Below are 16,032 nucleotides of genomic sequence, written 5' to 3' on the forward strand. Positions count from 1 at the left end.
GGGCCACACAGTCTCCATCAATTGAACTGGCCCGGCCTAATGAAAGCCTCTACATACCACAGAAGGGAATGAAGTCCCTGTAGTGCATATGAGGAATGTGTTAGGGGATTAGGGCTTCCTCAACGGCAAACACATCTGTGGGATTGTTTTTGTTCAGGGACCTGGGCGCGTTTAGTGGGTGAGGCAGAAGGACAGAGAAACATGATGTTTACCTCAAAGGGATTTGATTTTTGGGGTAGAAAAAGTTTGTAATGTTGAATTGTATAATACTGGTTGCTGAATGACACTGCCACTGTATGCCATACCTACCAAGGACGGAAGGTATGGATTGCTCCAAATAGAGCATCCATTAAATCCTTATGGGGCTTGCAACCACCTGACAGCACACCAGCACTCCTGCAGTGGCAGATAGCTAGGATGGATAGTGCCCACAGTTAGGACTAAATGAACTCAACAGTCATCTTGGAGGGACAGGCATTGACTATGGAAATTACGCCCGTGCTTACACGCACATATACATGCATACATACATACATACATATATATATATATATATATATATATATATATATATATATATATGGGAGGTGTAGGATCTGGGCAAGATGTAAATGGTATAGAATGGAGGATGGTAATGTGAGTGAGCAGAACTGTGGTTTGGAGTGGCTTGGCAGGAACAGTAAATTGGGGAATATCAATCCTAAACCAGAACGGCATTCTGTACAGCTTTTATGGAAAGGGTTTATGGAAATATCTCTGTCCTGTTTAGGCATGACTCAGCACAAGATGTCCACACTCGAATAATGTGAGGGCTGGGCTCCTATGGTCACCCAGGAAGAGCCCAGCTGTGAGACAGATGTATGCCAGCACATGCAGCTGATATGAGATGAGAGACCCTGCACCCTACAAAATGTGTCATACCACATACAGAATGCTAAAGCTTTGTAAAGGCAACAGCAGAGCAATTTGAAAACTAGGCATTTTTGTGTAGGTATGCTTAAAGACACCAGAGTGCTTCACTTTGGATCAGCACAAAACACTGAGTATCATACAATTATACAATGTGAAGGTGAAGGGCAAAAAGATGAAGTTTTTGTGATGAGATCTACTGAATAGAAAGGGAAACGGCACAAAAGAGCAAAGTTACAACAAATTTTATCACATCTGTTTCAGCACACCTTACTGTAGGAATTCCTAAGGGAATTAATTTTTACCAAGAATCAAGTGAATTTAAATAATGTATTGAATAAAGGTATGCATACAGTTTTAATAAATGTCTTGAAAAATATAAGGTATTGAATGAAAGACAGACATTGCCATCACACAGCTATGCCGTCCTCTTTCTCGCAATTCCCTCACAAATCATTGGGAGCTCCTCTGCCCAGATAGATATTTCACCCTGATGCTGTAAATTCTAACTGGTCTCAGTAAATTTGCTAGACTTGACCATCATAACATCAGTGCAGGGCAGAGCTTGAGGGCAGAGTAGCATTATGGGCTCAGTTTGTCTATGGTCTCTTGGACCTGCTGTTGTGCCAATAGCAAATAATGCATGTGAAGAAACAGGCTGAATTTTGTTCCCTGTAAATTTTGACTGTGCAAGTTCTGAGGGAGTTTTTAATTCAAAATTCCTTCTGGAAAATGAAGTAGGCATAGAACCCTTGCCAGATTTTTCTGAGATAAAACCAAAGACTTGGGAACTTGTAGTGACTTAATTGGTTATTCATTTACTTTTTTATTATCTTTTAAGGTGTGGTGTTAATTTCTTTCTAAAAAGTAGAGCAAAGGCTGAGTGTTTGTTGGCAAGATCTGGGAACCAGCAGCATCAGACCAAATGCTTCTCCTCACAGTTTTCTTTTGCTGGGAACAATGGAATAGTGTTACTAAATTTTCTTTACTTCTTTTAAAGAGGCACAAAGATGCTCTGACCAACATGTTGACTTTTCATGTTAGATGCAATATGTGAACCTGTTTAAAATAAATCTGTTAATACAGGGTAGGAAAAGAAAGTGATTAATTGTAGGGAGAGAAAATAAGGAAATTAGGGCAAGACAACGATGGAGTTGTGAAAGGCAACGCCCAGGAACAAGCGCTTGTCTAAGGGCAGCTGTGGGGATGTGGCCTTGCTGGCAATGAGTAGATATGTGCCTGCCTCAGGATGGATTAAATACTGAGAGCAAGTAGATGTGCAGCGTATCCTCACATCATTTCTGCTTCTTATTGCAGATACTTCCACAGTTGAAGGTAGGTTGCTTTGTAGCAGAACCGGAAGGCCTGATCTGCAAGAAGTTCTCCTTCCCTGCTGTCACTGAATTTATGGGCACTAAAGGGAAATTCAGGTATTCATACCAGTACAGTCTGCTATGCTTGTACAAAATGCACTTGAAGGTGCCAGAGACAATGTTTAAAATGCGTCTACTCCCAAGTACAAGGTGACATTTTAAAATGTTCACCACCTAGAAGCTGCTAGTCAATGGGCACTTGGGAAAAAAACCCAAAACACAACAATCTGTTTTCATTAAGAGTTCTTTGTACTTACCAGGTGTCTTATTCAACAACAAATTGACTCCCAGCTATGCTCTCCAGAAGGAGCGAAGAGGTTTTTGAAAAGCTGTTATAGACTGAATGCCAGTGATGGAACTTCTTTCCACTTGAACACCTTTGATCAGAAGTAGGTGTAAGATTTGCTAAAAGCTACAGAATGGTTTGGTCAGCAGGAAGCTGCATTTCTCCATGCAAGAGAAGGATTGTTTTCAATCTGGAAACCCACTTTCAGTTGTGGGACCTGACCTAGCCTTCCCTGCAAATAAGGGGAGAGTGTGAACTACACCTCACTGCTCCTGTCCAGTATCTGTATCTCCAGCTGTGCCCTGCAAGTACAGGAAGGCACAGACAGTCCTAAGGCTTTGCTTCCAACATCCGCAGTTGTATTATAAGTTCAATCAGCAGAGAGGAGTCCAGAGCAACAAGCAGGCTCCAAGAGCACCTAAGTGATCCACAACAAGAGTCCAAACCTCAAAGAGACAGCACAAGGCTCGGTCCTCTGGCTGTTCAGATGCACAATTTCCTTTCCATCCAGCTTCATCAAAGAGAACTAGTCCTGTCATGGTTGGAGGAGCTGGAAGGCTTTGGGAAAATTGCAGGCTTCAAATACAGATCACAGATATTTATTTGAGATAGAAATATAAGTCATCAGGATGAGTTATAAATTTATTTTGATTTTGTAATCCCATTCATATTTTCAGTTCACAGTTTCTATTTATTGCAATGGGCTTATCCATACAGCACTAGAAATTCTGATTGAAAATGTGTTTGTTTTCTATACTTTTCCCAATATTTGGACAATTTTCCCATCTTAAAGCTTCTACTTTTTTTTCCATTTTACTCATCCAACATAAGCTAGGTCATTTCTGCATATACTCTGTACTCTTTTTTGGTTAATTACCTTATCAATTTTTACAGGCCAGAATTCAATCAATGTAAAAAACTAGTTACTTCTGGGCTTTACTTAATACTTCATATGCCCATCTGGAGTTCTTAATATGGAAAGATAAGGCTTCTATTATGGTAAACCTTCTTTCTCCCTTTGTGCTTCTGGGGATTCCCTGCTGCCCTCTGAGTTGGTATTAGACAAACTACTTTGACCAAATGATAGCTTCTTTATTCACATACTTTCATACTGTAATGCCTAATTAAAAGCAGGCTGTACTTTTTTCCCCCTCATTTAGTACTGATCAGATCAGATAACATGGAGTAAATATTTATCTCAAGCTAAGCAAGGTATGAGAGCCATCAGATATCAGTTTTGGTGGGGGGCTTTTTTGTCACTTTAATGGACTTTCAAAAGTGTTACAAAAAAATCTATGAAGTGTGTACTTGGAACTGCTCAAGTTACACAAAGATGAAGTGAAGCATCCCAAGCATTCTTTGCCTGCAATGGGAAATGCAAAACCTGACAAAATCACTCATTTGAAAAGTAGTACCACCGACCACCAGCCATCATCCTTGACACTCTGCAGCTTTTCCCTCTGCATGCCAGCAGTGGTCCATTCCTCCTTCCTTCAGCTGTAATGCCCACCTCTTCCTGGTACCAGCTTTCTAGAGAGTTTCTGGATTCTATGGTTTGCCTTTTTTAAAACGGCCCCCCAAAAAATTATTTACAGAAGTGTCAGTCCAAATACCACAAATAACTTCTGAAATTTCCATGTATGATCATTACTTAATACAATGTTTTCCACTCTATTAATAACCTCAGCATCATTAATTAATCACATAGAGCACAGTATCCCCTAATACCTCAACTTCTCTTAGCTGGACCACTCTGCAGGTGCAAGTAGGCTCAAGTGGATCCAATGGGTTTTTTCTCCAGTATTGTAGGAGACATTGGGATTTGGCTGAAATGTACTATTCAATGGATTTTAGAATCTTGGATAATTTAAATTATGAAGCAAGACCTTCTTTTTCTTAAGAATATTATATATTTTTTCTGTTCCACTTCAATTAATGTTGCCATAACGAAAAATCTCTCTGAAATTATATTATTACCAAAATTTACCCTGAGCTGTGGTGAAAGCTGGAAGCACTTGTAAATGAACATCATCACGTTGAAAACAGAGGCTACACTTCTCCAAAACAATCTTCCTTCAGAGAGTTAACTCTGCTCAGTGATTTAGAAATACTAAAAGAAAAATTTTTCCAACAGTATTTTGGCTTTTCTACTTGCAGCCCCAGCTGGGTCCCTCAGATTTGAGATAAGCAGATACAAAAAATAAACTTTGCTAAAAACGGAGCCAACTTGAGCAAACCCCCAAAAATACTGGATACTAAGTTTGGGATAAGTCCAAACACATTCTTTTTTGTTATCCAGTTCCATTATCTAACATTTGATTGATGCATCAGAAGGAAAACACTGCTTCAGTAAAGGTAACGGCAAGAAACAGCTTACTTACAGGAAAAGCACTATCTGCTTTAACGTTTCTTGGCCATCGGTTTTGATTTGTTTTGGATTGGGTTTTTTCCCATTCCTTGAATAGGAACATTTTTAATTATTTTCCTGAAAATGTGCAGTGTGTCTGCAAGTTCTCTAAATTGGCCATCTCCCCATCACGTGACTTACACCATAGAGTCTGTTTTCCACATTTTTTATCTTCTTCCAGGTATTAAACACATAATAAATACAAAGTTAGAGAACCTTATGATTTTTGCAGTGCCAGTGAGGCCTCATGTGATTAACCTGTTGAGCAGAGCATGAAATACTAAGAAACAAATGTTCCACAGGACAGGAACTGCACACAGTAAATGAAGCAAATCATGGCTTAATGCTTTAGATGAATGTTTGGTTCTGCTTTGTTTCCCTGAGGGTAAATGAATATTTTATTCTTTTTCATTGATATCTTGAAACAGATAAATACACTAATGCTGATTACTGATAACAGCTTATGGACAAAATTTAGGTAAACTGCATATGTGGTAAAGAAAAAGGCACACAGTCCTGCTCTTCTTAAAGACAACTACATCAGTTTCAAGCTTACCTAAAAAGCTGGGCCATTCTGTTTTATTTACATATTAAGGCCACCTCCATTAATGCAGTAAACTGGATCAGGAGGTGATTGAATTTCTAAGTAGCACTTATGTTCAGATCTGTCACAGTCCATCCAATCACTACAGCTAAAAGTTACAGATAAAGTCACAGTTATCTGTAAGAATTTTGCTTCAGAGCATAAAATCCACCTGGAAAAGAATATTGAAGCATAAGAAAGTTTCTGACAGGCAGGGAAACATTCACTCAAACTTCGTGTGATGTAAAGTCAGCCTTGTGTTAAGTCAGTTTGCAAACCTGCTCTGTTTAGGGCAGAATAACAATTTTGGGGAACAGCCTCCTCCACAAAGCAAAACAGATCCTGAAGATTGTCACTTCAGATTAGACTTTTTTTCTTTGGATGAAGATCCATACTGATCCTTTGTGTCTGGCCAGTGTTTGTTTTATAATATTTTTGCAAACTTGCTTCAGTTTTGCTTGCATTTCTCCATGTAGTAAGCAAATGCATTAAAGAATTAATACATCTCCCTCACATAAGATACCAATGGCCTAACCAATAAAAGTCATTAATTTTAGAAAGATCTCATTGCATTTTTTCTGCTTTCCTTTTGCCGAAGTATTTGTTGTATTCAAAGTTCAGGTAACCCTACAGAAAAATCTGGTTCTAACAAACATTCTTCTGGGAGACCTGTGAAAACTCCCTCGCAGCCTTCAGCTGTCTTCCTCTTCTTTATGCCTTTCATCATTACATGTTCTACTAAAAGCAAATATTAAAGGACTGGTTGTGGCAGGCCTCTGAAGAAAGATCTGAAATACATGTAATAAAATAATTGAAATAATATGTTTATATATATATACACATCTATATAAAATATGAAATGCAATAAAGGATGTATCCGTGGCTCATAGATGTTTTTTGAAAATATCTAAATTCTATCACATGAAAATAATAAAGTTGTTGATCATAATCAACCTTGTTGATATTAAATTTTTTCTGGAAGTTGCATGCATTTCAAAATTCCTATGTCTAGAAGCCCTGTCATTTTAAAGTTTTGAAACTAAAATAAACCTTACTACCTTAGAGGTAAGATCTTGCCAGCCCAGACACTGGAAATATCAAGGAAATTAGCCATGAGGATAATTTGAGATAGGAATTTTAAAAATATAAATGCCTTTCAAAAATGATAGATGAAGTGCCACTCTGATAGGAAAAATGTTTTAAGTGTTTTAAAGCAGATGTTAAATTTGACTGAAATCTTGTTCAGAAAAGATAGGTCAGAAAGACAAGTGGGAACTGGGTATTTTTTGATGTTATTTGTTGTTGTTGTTGTTGTTGGGTTTTTTTGAATTTTTTTTTTTTTTTTAAGCATGGAAGACACAAATTTGTAAATCTCTTCTAGAGAAACATGAAACAATTCCTATTTTTCTGAGCATGGTTTTCCCAGATGCTGGAGGAATTTGTAGAAAATTCATTTTTATTATGTGTTTGAGACTCTGATTTCTTAAACATAGACATGTCAGAAAATCAGTAAGACTTGATCATAAAGAAGTAAACAATAATTCTTTTCCTCACAGACAGTAAATCATAAAACAAAAACCTAAATTCTATGGCAGGTATTTTTATCAGAAATTAATTTACAATCTTTATGATATTTCTGCCCAAAACAATACTCATACACTTTCACTAAAGCCGGAAATATTCTGGTTTGTACAGTATTTTTTTTTTCTTTTTGGTATGAAATGGGTGGCAACTTTCCAACATGACCTTCCTGAAAAAACCATGATTTTGTTAGGTAAAAAACCCATCCTTATTCACTGATAGCTTTAGAGTATTTGGGTTTTTAGACAAGTTATACCACTTTCCAAATGTTAAAACTGAAATGCTGACCTCCACAGCTCCTGAAGCATGTCCCTTTGCCTGTTGCTGGACAAGACTGTCTGTAACAGCTAAAACTTTGGGCTCTGATGGGCACAAATTTAGAAAAATGTCTAAAAATTCTTGGAAAGGAAACAATTGAGAGAATAGAAAAACATACACCTGTAAATTTCTCATATCCCTCTATCTCCTTTTGCATCCTTACATGACCCTGTTGCGAGGTTACAGACTCCCTTCTGCTCACAGGGTGGTAACTGGACTTTCCCCAGGCTAACTTACCGTACAAAAAAACCCAACACAATGTGGAGATTGTTCTTGGAGCTCTCTGCCTGCTGACATACATTAACCCAGTACAATAAAAGTTCCACTGAGCTGTACCCAGCAATGATTGGTTTCTAAATATTGGTCTTTTGCACAAGGGCAACTCTTACCTTCTGCACAGCAAAGCAGCTGAGCAGATCTCCTTCTGCCAGTGATGTTTGTTTGAATTAACTAGTTAACAGAAGAAAGAGGTGTGTCCTACTCATCACGGTGATGAGCACGGCGAGAGGCAGCTTTTCTATACTGAAAGGTAAGCTGAAAGGAACCTCACTCCCTTTCTGTCACCCTGCATGAACATCAGGGCCAGGTTCCTGGTTCATAACCTTTTATCTCTTTGAAAATATTAAACATAAACCACCCTCTGATAAGCAGTGATAGTGCATTTTGTAAAGGAGTTGTAGAAAAGATAAGGCAGTTAAGAAACTTGACTTAATATTCCCCTCTGGCTCAAGGGAATTTCCTGCCCCCTGCATACAAAATCGGTCTGTGGTGGAAAGAACAGCAGTAAAGAACTGCAGGTGTGAAGGGTACTACAGCTCTCAAAAAATTACAAATCATAAGTGATAAGAAGTGACTTGAACTGGTGGTTTTATTTCAACATTTTCTGACCCATGCAACAAATCAGTAGTGCTCCTGCTGTCTATTTATGGACCCTTTGGTGAGTTTTATCTCATTTAATCTCTCTCTCTGATTGTGGCTATATTCAGTTATCTGCTTCCCACCACATAAATCTCTGGTCTATTTGCTAGTCATTTGTTACCATAAATTTTAAGTGTAATTCAATTCTGATAACCCTCCCATTAAATGGAGACCAGATTTAGTAGCAAAGTTCAAACTAAAAATTGGTTGGACTGATCACTGATTACATCTCTCCTATTACACTCACAAGGGCCTTGTGGTGGGAGGGACATCATGTCCCAATATTTCACTTGTCTCTTGGAAATTATGTTTTTACCACAATGTTTCAGATTTTAATACCTGGTTTTGTAGTTGGGGCTCAGTGCAAGCAGCCTGTTTTGGCTAGGTTTATTTACTATTATTAACTTAACTGATCATTTACTCAAATGTGGGTTTTTTTTTTTTTTTTTTTTTTTTTTTTTTTTTTTTTGTTTTGTTTTGTTTTGTTTTGTTTTGTTTGTTTGTTTGTTTGTTTTTAATTAGAAAAAGGGAGCTAAAAAGTCTTGCTGTTTCACTAGGAATACTGTAACATTGTTGCAAAACATATTTAGTCTCAGATGACAGTCAGTTTCAAACTCAAGATATTAATTTAGGGGTGTTAAGTAATAACTGCTCCAAGAACAAAACTGTTCCTGCTGTGAGGTTGCAATGGGTGAATCCTAAGTGTGACTGGAGATGGGAGGGAAACATCTGGGTTTTCCTTTGATGCCCAGGGATTCTTCATTGTGTTCTGCAAGTTCTTACAGAGCCAGGACTGGGACTTGACTGCCAGTGCTCACTGGCAGCATGCAGAGCAGCAGCAGCAGGGCACCTGTCCTTGGTGACCTTTGGGAGGCACGTGGCAGGGACGAGCACAACTGAGCCTGGCCAGGAGTGCCCAGGAGGGCTGGTGAAGCCAATGGTGGAAGAAAGCAGGAGTTATTTAAGGTCGAGGACAGAGGGGGAAAGGAATAGCCCTGGGAATTGGAGCAGGAGGTATCCTGTTTGCCACAGTGCCTTTCTATAGGGTTGTTTATTACTGTGTATCATGCAACAGAGGGCACACGTGGGAGGTAAACAGGAATAGCCTCAGTGCAGCATTTCAAGTTTTTAATTAGATTGCCCTTCACTTTTTTATCACATGCTTCAGCTAGAGTCCAGCCTGCGAGCGCTGGCTGAGCAGGCTTGTGCATGTGCATGACCCTGCATACTGATAATCCACCAGCTTCTTCAGCTTTTTCTCACGATCTTCCCACTGGTATGTCCTTATTGTTTGAGTTGTTACTGAGCTAAGAAACAGCTTTGGCTAATGTGATATTTTTCTTCTCTTTTAAATAAATCATGTAGGGGAGTAAATGAAAGATACAAGGTGATGTTTTCATAAGACGCAGTAGTAGCTCTTCTGCAGTTTACAGCCCACACAATGCTTTACAAAACATCCGAGTTTTAAACAGAAGTTATGTCCTGCTGTGGCTTTTGAGGTTTGCCAAGATTTCCTGACCAGCCTGGTACAGTTCTGTTCTTCCTTAAGAGAGGTCAACAGTTTCTTTCATGCACCATAACATGAAGCAAAATCTGAGCAGGTGTGACTCGTATCAGTTAGTTCTTCCGCAGAACTGAAACCTTGGCTTTAACATGTCTGCTAACACCACAGAAATTACTCCTCCTCTTTTGTGGGCAAATGCCATTCCCAATTGAAAATTGCTATTTCTGAACTCTAGCTCACACAGTTCATCCTCTCAGAAGAAAAAAAAAAAAAATTGGATTTTGTTTTTCATCGGCTGACTGATGTTTAGTACTATGTACATATCTGACTTTTCTGTCTGTAGAATTTGGGCATTTTGCCCTTTCTTTGTATTCTCAGAGCACTAATGTGGATCAGGAAAGGTGTGTTTCATAAATTCCGTTTCATAAACATATAAATAATTTAAAACATCATTGAAATCTCTCCCCTTTTTTAAGTTAATAGGAGAAAATTATCTGCCCAAGATCGCACAAGTTAGAGGTTGAAGAGCTAAAAAAGCAAACAAATCACCCCTTTCTGGACTATCTCATTTTTAACAATTATTTTCCTAAATGTTTAGAGCGAATTTCTCATTGTTAGAAGCCCAGGGGAGTTATATCATTATAGGAGTAAGAGATATAAAATAAGGAAAGTTTTATGTGGAGTTGCAGTTTAATTTCCCAAATTAGTGTTCTTGAATCAAGGCTCAATCAAGCACTTCAATGTCTGATTTGCCTCTCCTGTGAACCTTCTGGCTTCATGGTGAAAGAACTTTATTTTAATTCAGGATATGCACATAAAAGCAGATGGCTGTTAATAAAATAACACTTCTTAATTTACATGTTCTTGTATCCTCAGTACCCAAGGTTTAAAATGCTATCTTAAGGAAGCTTCTTTGAACCTTTGTTTTGCAATATTTTTAGGAAAGCTTTTGGGATGGGGGAATTTGAAAAGCATAAAAATAATATAGCCACTTGGGGAATATTATATTTTTTAAAAAATATTGCCTTTTGTAGCTATATAAAAAATTAATTTCCCCACAAAATAATTTAAAATGCATTTTGAAATTTTCCCTGAATTTAGTGCAAGGTGTTCTTCTGACTGAAATCCACAGGAAGAGATTCTTTCTTCAAAAAGTGACAACCATCAGGACAACCCGAACACTATTCAACACCATAGAAATATTGAGTTTCTCATTGCAGCATCATTTTAGAAAGAGTTCATGGATTCTCAGTCCTACAATTCACTTGTATAGAATTTTAATGTTACATCATGCTTTCTACTGTCCCTGTGACACTTAGAAATAAGGCAAAGAAAAGCAATATATACCACTCTCTCTGACTCTCTACTCAACTAGTAACACTTCCTTGGCAGTAACAGTGGAAATATTATGCTATATAGGTGTAGATAAATTTCATTATTTTATTTCTTGTATTAAATCTACGTTAATGGGTAGGGTAAGTCTTGACTGTAATAGTGCAGTCTTTCTTTTTCAATGAGGATATTTTATTCAAGACAGCAAAATTCATCAAAAATAGTAATATTTCTGGCTTCTTACAAAAGATGTCATCAAAGCAGGCAATTTAATATATTTTTTAAAAACTGTGGACTTAGGTAATCTCTTTTTATGTCTATGGCCATTCTCACAAAAAGCCACTTGATTTTTCTGCATATAAATACTCAAATTGCTAAATGCAAGTCCATAATATTTACCAATGCCACAAGACTTTTTCAATGTTGTTGGCTACTCTCAACTCACATTATTTTCAAAACACATGCTGGCACATAAAGTGAAAATCATCAGAAGGAAACACTCATAAACACAGCTTTTTATAATGGAAGGTTTAACCAAGTCAGATGTTTTCTTTTTCTGAAAGAGTGAGCCTTATGTACTGAGTCTCAGACAGCAAGAGACACAGTTATCCTAAGCTCAACCTAATTTTTTTGCTCTCCAAGAGAATGACAACTAAGACTACTGTGATTTCTCCAGAGTAACATTTCAAGGGGATAGTAAAGCTGGATGAATTATGAACTTGGTTTAATTAAACAAAAAACCCCATGCTTACTGAAAGTTTTGATCATCCTGAACCATCATCTTTCCAGGCTTTCCCCTGGGCAAAAATGTGTTAACATTTGCAAAAACAAAGGGATGTTCACTTACATTTAACATGGGACACTGCTCCCACCCTTGTATCCATCATTTTAGGTGTCAGCTTGTAGAGATGTCCTGCTCCCAGAGCCCCACTAGTGACCCACATCCAGCAGAGCAGCAATTTAAATGTTGTGCATCCCACAGAATGCTGAGCTGCTGGTGGATAAGAGCTTCTTGCCCTCAGTCTTGATTTTTTTTGGCACTTCAGTAATTTTTGGCTTTGTCTTGTTCCATAGATGAACTTTTATGTGCTTTTGGCCAGAGAGGGATTATTCCCTGTGGGATTCTGGTTAAGGATATGGTAGGTTGTTCTGCGGTCTTTGGATGGAAAAGACACAATAATAGTTTTCTTATTTAAAAAATACATGAATCTCCAGGTTCTCAGGAGAAATAGCTGGGTTCTGAGTTTATTCATTTTTATCAATTGTATAGCTAGGACAACATTGCAGAATGTTGTATTCCATGGCACTGGCATGGAAATCCTCTACATGCCTTGGAGGTGTAAAAGTGATGAATGTTCAGATTGGGTCTTATTACTGGTAATAGGATAGCATCCAATATAAACAGCAAAAAAAATCCAATGCTCTTACAGTGTTGCTGGTTGAAAGATCCTTCTCTTGTCCAAGGATTGCTCTCTTGGACATATGGTTAGAATATATTTGCAATTCATTGAAAGCTTTTCTGAATGACTTTAAAAAGGGAAACATGGTGCATATTGACTTTGAGGATATTTGGTGATGGGTACTTATTTCCATAAGTATCAGTTCATCAGAATAGTACAACTGGGTCATAGTGTATGACACAGATTGTTATAAGAAGGTACAAGAGGAAAAAGTTTGTGGCTTTTTTGTTGTTGTTGCTGTTGTTTACCTAAACAAATTTGTATCCCTCAATAAATAAAAGCAATATTTAAGTAGCAACCATATTAAAACTGAATTTCTTATTGTACTTTGAGTTTACTTTTGGTGACGCTGATCCCAGATAGTTACTTTTTAGAATATCTATTTTACTATCATTATGCAACGCAACTAAAGATCCCTTTAAATGAAGCATTACTCCTCTGAATGTAGTTATTTTATGAGCCAATTAATTAAGTGATGTACAATCTGAATTTATTCCATACTAAGACAATCATTAGGCAATGGCGAGACCACTCAGAATCTTCAAATAGCTTTTGATAGTATTGCAGAGATAATTTGACATCCTTTTGAAAAGAATAAAGGAATAAAGAGGAATTAAAACCAGTTACCATTATTTTTCAGTGTTCCTATCCTTTCTCTTAATATCATGGGTACATAAAGGAAGACCTATGTATTTCTAAGCCTAGTCTTTGGCAACCTATTCTTTTTGGGGAGGCTGTTGCTAATTTGAAAAGGCCAACCATTTTGATAATCTTTAAGAGCTATTCAGGCATGTTTTTGTGCATGCCTTGGAGGCATCAAATTCTGCTTGAAAGGAAATATCTTTCATCAGACCATTTGTTAGCCATGTTAATTTTGGTCCAACCAGAAGTTCTTCAGAGTTCTTCTAGCCTGTTTAGAAATTGGTACAACAGAAGGAAAGTTTGGTGAGAGCCCAGACATAACTGTGCAGTGATGCATACAAAAACGTACACTTACATAACTAGTTTAATATTGCAAACACATTTAGAGCTTAAAGTTCAGCCCTGCATGAATACAGCACAGAGTCCTGATCTAGAGTTTACATCACAACAAAATCCAGGATCTGTATCTCACTAGCCCCTTTAGTCACCTAAGGACTCCTCAGTCCAGGTAAAGGGCCTTCCTTCACTCTTGGGAGTGTAAAGTGTTAAAGATAACACTGGACAAAACATGCTCCTAAACCCTGTTCACCTGTCAGCTGAAGGACTGGGTCAGGACCTAGTGGGAAACATATGTAGTTTTAGATCCCAGCCTGCAGAGTATGCAGATAACCAAGGTCAGTGAATTCTGTTACTTCTCAAAGTGGAAGAGGGAAGAAATAGAAAAGGGAGGTTGTCGTGATACCTGAGAGCCTACCTACACGAAAGGAAATTTAGAAGATGCCAGCATATTCCTTTTAAGCACTGGAGTTTGACTAAGGCAGCTTTGGGACATGGAGTTCCCACTTTGCCTCTCACTACAATTTATCTACCTATGCGACAGACAGGTGTGATACTTTGTTCCTCTCCTCGGCCCTGTCAGTCTTGTTACCTCTGACCTAGAATCAGTGTCATCATAGCCAGCATAAAGATTAGCCCCTAGACACCAGAGTCTGAAATGCAGGAACCACCAGCTAGCAGGGAACCTATTGGGGTTTTTTTCTGAGATGCCAAAATATTTTTCCTCAGAAGAGACTGTGGCCAAGTACACATCAATGGTCTGTCATGGAAAAAACCTAACTACCCCTAGGCAAGACAGTGACCACATAACACAACACTATGGGCAGAAGCTATGCTAGGGGATAGCCAAGATTTTCAAAACCTGAGGTATGCCAAAAGAAATGTGAACTCTTAAACAAAGGAAAAAATGTGGGTTTGAAATGAGGGAAGAGGTAATACCAGCTGCACAGTCAGGTTCTGTGTCTCTCAGAAGAGGGACAGTAGGGTGCAGAGCTGGCTGGGAGAGCAGATAGAAAAGGCTATGATTTAAGAAAAACTGTGCTCCTGACCATCACCACCAGCTCAATCTGGAGACAGCCACTCTCTCCATCTGTCAAGACTTGTCCATATACATTATTTAAATACAAAATCCACAGTTATTTGTCTTAAGAGTTTTATTTTAGGTAAGGTTAAATGTTTTACATATGTCTTCATCACTTTTTTTCTGCCTCTGCATTTTAACTTTCTTTTTCCTAGATTAAATAGGATCAGTGGAAGGTCACTCTCTGCACATATCTTTAAATATTTTTAAAACCCTTAATTTATATCATATATGGCATATCCTGATATGGGAAAGATTCAGTGACATGCTCATGAGCCATGAAGAGCCTGCTCAGAGAGATGTTTACACTGATTCCTTTAGATGAAAATTACCACACTTGCTGACCCTTGGGAGCATATAAACATTTAATCAGAACATCTTCCAATAGTAAACACATGCCACATGTATGAATAAAACCCATTTGATTCAGTCATATTATTTAAATTATATATATATATGTACGAAATTATCTATTATTGGAGGGTGATATGGTAAAATAAGAGAGGTCCTTGCCCTCAAGATTTAGAATTATGTTGAGAAACACAAATATTTAAAAGAAAGTTATTGTCACTTGGTAATTCCCTTTGAAAGTCTGAGACCACAAAGTGAACTTTCTCTGTGGTGCTTACATCCTGTCCAGCACTGTGCAGTACATTCAAAATGTTGTTTGGTTCAAAGATGGGAGCTTGGCTGGTGCCATCCTTGCAGTAAAGACATTTGATATTTTATCCATACTTTTGCATTATGAACTGTTGATAATTCACTATCACCTAACTCTTTGATGTGAGATGGGCTAGAGTACTTGAATAAGATCTTTCAAACAAGAAAGGTTTTATTTCACACAGCTTTTGCATCCCAGGGTTATATTAATGAAATACTATGAAATTGTACCAGTGAAAAAACTGTATCAGGAGTTATTTCTACACTGCTGAAAATATATCCATTACCTGAAGAACAGGGCCATGGGCATCATGGTTTTAACAGCTTTTATCCATTTTGCTCAGAAATAGTCTCTCTGGATGGCCACATTTCTATGGAATACCACTTAGCCTGAGTTTCCTTGGCATCTTGGTAGTGATGTTATATGGAAAGAAAAACCACAGAGAAACATTTTTGTAGGCCAAAGCTAAGGACATGCATTGCATTCTCTGGAATGTATCATGTCAATGTAGAAACAAAGCCACTAGGACACTGCTCCAGGATGGCAAGAGATGGAAAGAACAAAAATGTTATATAGAAATAAGCTCTTGGGAGTAAACTCTGAAATAAACTATTCCCAAAACCAAACCTCACTTTCCTCTG

General features: G+C 37.8%; 1 protein-coding gene and 1 long non-coding RNA gene across 4 annotated transcripts in view; one reads left to right on the forward strand and one right to left on the reverse strand.

Moving 5' to 3' along the window:
- Window positions 1–3,213: 3,213 nt before the first annotated feature.
- On the reverse strand, window positions 3,214–7,763 carry LOC310914837. The gene is made up of 3 exons (XR_014591106.1): window positions 7,695–7,763; window positions 5,532–5,730; window positions 3,214–5,233 (listed from the first exon to the last, which is right to left on the reverse strand). It is a non-coding gene; the product is annotated as an uncharacterized lncRNA (long non-coding RNA).
- An 86-nt stretch (window positions 7,764–7,849) lies between these two features.
- ABCB5 (ATP binding cassette subfamily B member 5) overlaps window positions 7,850–16,032 on the forward strand; it is a 51,939-nt gene continuing 43,756 nt past the window's right edge. Inside the window, exon 1 of one of the 3 annotated variants that reach the window (XM_083871215.1) lies at window positions 7,850–7,986. The gene's annotated coding sequence lies outside the window, so the exon portion shown is untranslated. Of the gene's footprint in view, window positions 7,987–8,239; window positions 8,395–9,529; window positions 9,652–16,032 lie in introns of those variants that run through there. The other 2 variants (XM_083871218.1, XM_083871216.1) reach the window with 2 other exon arrangements.

This window comes from Zosterops lateralis (genome assembly GCF_965231275.1).
Source record: "Zosterops lateralis genome assembly, chromosome: 1".
NCBI classification, from domain to species: domain Eukaryota; kingdom Metazoa; phylum Chordata; class Aves; order Passeriformes; family Zosteropidae; genus Zosterops; species Zosterops lateralis.